This window comes from Triturus cristatus, chromosome 2_1 (genome assembly GCF_964204655.1).
Source record: "Triturus cristatus chromosome 2_1, aTriCri1.1, whole genome shotgun sequence".
In the NCBI taxonomy this organism is placed as follows: Eukaryota; Metazoa; Chordata; class Amphibia; order Caudata; family Salamandridae; genus Triturus; species Triturus cristatus.
In genome coordinates this window covers 373,590,429-373,594,581 of record NC_140581.1, presented here as the reverse complement: position 1 = coordinate 373,594,581, position 4,153 = coordinate 373,590,429, and the positions used below count along the sequence as shown (strand labels likewise).

General features: G+C 43.1%; 1 long non-coding RNA gene across 2 annotated transcripts; it reads right to left on the bottom strand.

Annotated features, from left to right (window-relative positions):
- Positions 1-1,101: 1,101 nt before the first annotated feature.
- LOC146865329 (uncharacterized) lies at positions 1,102-3,716 on the bottom strand. 2 transcript variants are annotated; one of them, XR_014970080.1, is made up of 3 exons: positions 3,594-3,716; positions 2,271-3,299; positions 1,102-1,976 (listed from the first exon to the last, which is right to left on the bottom strand). It is a non-coding gene; the product is annotated as an uncharacterized LOC146865329 (long non-coding RNA). The 2 variants fall into 2 exon arrangements; XR_014970079.1 differs by having other exon boundaries at positions 1,102-3,299.
- Positions 3,717-4,153: the final 437 nt, after the last annotated feature.

Here is a 4,153-nt window from a genome sequence, read left to right as displayed (position 1 = left end):
CAGGAACTTCGACAAACACATCTCCACCCCCTGATGTGTCAGTGGCGCACAGTGATGCATCCATTACACCCCCGCCCCCTGATGTGTCAGTGGCACACAGTGATGCAGCCATAACACCACCACACACACCTGACACAGAAGACATATCAGAGGACTAAGATGTGGATGGTAATGACTCTGTGTACGGAATGTGGTTGTAGCATTCATCCCCGCCAAATGGCCTGTTCCTGCTTGGTTCAGCCCTCTGCATCATGCCCTAGAACAACACATTCCACTGCCCCCCGAAACACTCTGCGACATACATCTTGACCCCGACATGGACTGCCATATCTTCTCTGTTCAGCAAGGACACAGCAATCAGGCTGCGGACTGAAATCTTCCTCTTCCGATTGACTAATCATACAACTGAGGACTCTGGTTGGCCCTCCACTGGGCACCATGTAATGTGGTCTTTACATGGCCATGTACTGCTACCGCTCCTACATTCCACAGAATGTGAATAAAACATTCCAAAACACACAGATGTATCATGTCTATGTTCAATCAAGTATAACAGTATGGATGAATGTAGGGACATTGATTGCGCAAAAAGGTACACCCTGGGGAATGACATCAATGTGCATGTTTGACCCTAACCCACATGGCCAATTAGATGACTGTGAAGGTGTGAACTAGCTGTGGCCTCATTGCTCATGCACAAAAATCTTGCAACCACCCAAGTAGCCCCACATCCATGGATAATATGGGCTGTGTGTGAAAATGTCACATTCGGTAGCAGGCCCGAAGTAGTGTCCCCCATCACATGTGACAACAGAACATCTCTTCGCATACTCACTCACACTCAACTGTGTGGACACTGCCTGTTGTGATAGATCACATTGGTCCACATGGCAAGACGTTGGACACCATACTCACATTGCAGAAGACACGTAAGTGCACAGGTCTACCAGCAACTATCCCAACCACAAAGTCTGTCAGGTGGAGCTGGCAATGGGGACTCACCCCTAAGTGGAATGCTTCAGTCAGTCCCTCCCTGAATACGGACAATGCACATTGAGGCACACGATTTGTCATTCAAATCAACACTCATCACATTCGAACACTGGTGAAGTTGCGTAGACTTTATTGGCATGTGCGTGTCAGTGCATGCAAGACAAGGGCCACAACATTGAGACAATGCTGCCGACACCAACAGGCAGCATATGAACATATAGAGTTACAAGAAATGGGGAGGCAGAAATGAACACTAATCATTACAGATGGCAACGGTCCCTGCCCACCTTGCCTTGCTGGACATGTCATGTGAATTTTGGCATATGCTCCTTGCCCCGTGTCAGGGGACACGACTCACAGTCCATGGGATCTGCATAGTGCTGTAACACCAGACTGAGCTGACTGTCTGCTCTGCTGACAGTGAGCAGGTGGAGGTGTCCGACTAGGTCACATGTAGTACTACATTGCCACGTGTGCACTGTCCCTCTAGCAGTATGTCAGATTTAGGAACGCTGCCAAGCGACGCTGTGCAGCTCCGCACATGGGACTGACTCACCTTGCACAGGTGTTTGTCAACACGCATAGGTGCATGCACATGCATTCTGAGTTCATGCGAATGCAGCTATGTCCAGTGTTGTGGTGGGGTATGTGACCACTTCTCCATGATCACAATGAGAGCTGAAGCGAAATTTACACTCCACCGCCAGATGCACAGCCATGAATGTGATTAATAACCACCAATTCAACTTTCTCCGCGTTTAAACAATGCGTTTTTATTCCAAGTACTCCAATTCATCTTTGTTCACATTTTTTCGCTTTTCATCCTGTTACATGTGCGACGCTTATGTGTTCAATAACTTCTCGTGCGCAGATATGCCGATCCGGGCCTTTATCTAGCGCATGATGAATACATAAAACATCCAGAAGTTCGTTATTTCACCCAATGCATTTCGGGCTATTTATAGCCCTTCTTCAGGGGTTCCCTAAAAATTTAAAATATTGACATTAGTTTTTATATTCAGACCACTATGCATCCATAGTTATAATACATCATGTTGTTCTTAACTCATGTTTATAATCGACGTTTTCCCTCTAAATGCGCAAAAACGCACCAAAAATTATGTGCCTGAAGCAACCTTTCCCGCCCCTCAGTCCTTTCCTGTATACACCCTCGATTCCTCATTCACAACCCGACTTTGATTTTCCATCTCTTAGTTCGAACGTCCTTATCGTACAACCATTTCAGCCACTACGTAATCAGAAAACATCCCCCGTACCTTCAACAAATCTCGGCATAATCTCCTTCACTCCATGTTCACTAATTTCAGAGTAAATACTTAGCTTCCGGTTGTTCTTCACCTTATATACCGTAACTCCACCTATCTACAAAAACGGGCCAATCTTATAACGCAACTATTTGACAAAGTACTAATCCCATGAATCATCCCTGATGGTACCTAATTAACCCTGATGTGCTAATTACCATGTCTAACGTTGCTCTTAACTTGCTTCCCGATCCTGCACGCTGCCCAGACTTTTAACGAGTGTTCAAATACCCCGCCCTCCTACAGTTGGTAACTTATACATCGATTATAACCACTTAATAATGCAAGCCTTTCTAAAACATTATTTACAACTGCATGTTTACATATTCATAACAAACGTGTGTCACTGTTTAAATATTCTTGCAGAGTCCGATAATAAAAACATTGTTGTCATATATTCAACAGAGATCTTAATTCTCCACTTCTGGAATGGGTTGTTATACTGTCCATCACACATGTTTTTTTCTCCTTTGTAATCTTGTTTTGTGAGAATTATCTTTGGGTGCAGCATTGGAAGGAGGGCAGAATCATTCAATGAAAAAAACGAGTTATCCAAGTGCACACCTCTTTTCATCAGTTTTGTTCGTTGTCCAATGTTTATCATAGTTTTATGTTTGAGCGTGCAAACCGGAGCGCAGCCTGCCCAAGTGCCACGTGTACGTAAACACAATGAGAGCTGAAGCGAAATTTACACTCCACCGCCAGATGCACAGCCATGAATGTGATTAATAACCACCAATTCAACTTTCTCCGCGTTTAAACAATGCGTTTTTATTCCAAGTACTCCAATTCATCTTTGTTCACATTTTTTCGCTTTTCATCCTGTTACATGTGCGACGCTTATGTGTTCAATAACTTCTCGTGCGCAGATATGCTGATCCGGGCCTTTATCTAGCGCATGATGAATACATAAAACATCCAGAAGTTCGTTATTTCACCCAATGCATTTCGGGCTATTTATAGCCCTTCTTCAGGGGTTCCCTAAAAATTTAAAATATTGACATTAGTTTTTATATTCAGACCACTATGCATCCATAGTTATAATACATCATGTTGTTCCTAACTCATGTTTATAATCGACGTTTTCCCTCTAAATGCGCAAAAACGCACCAAAAATTATGTGCCTGAAGCAACCTTTCCCGCCCCTCAGTCCTTTCCTGTATACACCCTCGATTCCTCATTCACAACCCGACTTTGATTTTCCATCTCTTAGTTCGAACGTCCTTATCGTACAACCATTTCAGCCACTACGTAATCAGAAAACATCCCCCGTACCTTCAACAAATCTCGGCATAATCTCCTTCACTCCATGTTCACTAATTTCAGAGTAAATACTTAGCTTCCGGTTGTTCTTCACCTTATATACCGTAACTCCACCTATCTACAAAAACGGGCCAATCTTATAACGCAACCATTTGACAAACTAATAATCCCATGAATCATCCCTGATGGTACCTAATTAACCCTGATGTGCTAATTACCATGTCTAACGTTGCTCTTAACTTGCTTCCCGATCCTGCACGCTGCCCAGACTTTTAACGAGTGTTCAAATACCCCGCCCTCCTACAGTTGGTAACTTATACATCGATTATAACCACTTAATAATGCAAGCCTTTCTAAAACATTATTTACAACTGCATGTTTGCATATTCATAACAAACGTGTGTCACTGTTTAAATATTCTTGCAGAGTCCGATAATAAAAACATTGTTGTCATATATTCAACAGAGATCTTAATTCTCCACTTCTGAAATGGGTTGTTATACTGTCCATCGCACATGTTTTTTTCTCCTTTGTAATCTTGTTTTGTGAGAATTATCTTTGGGTGCAGCATT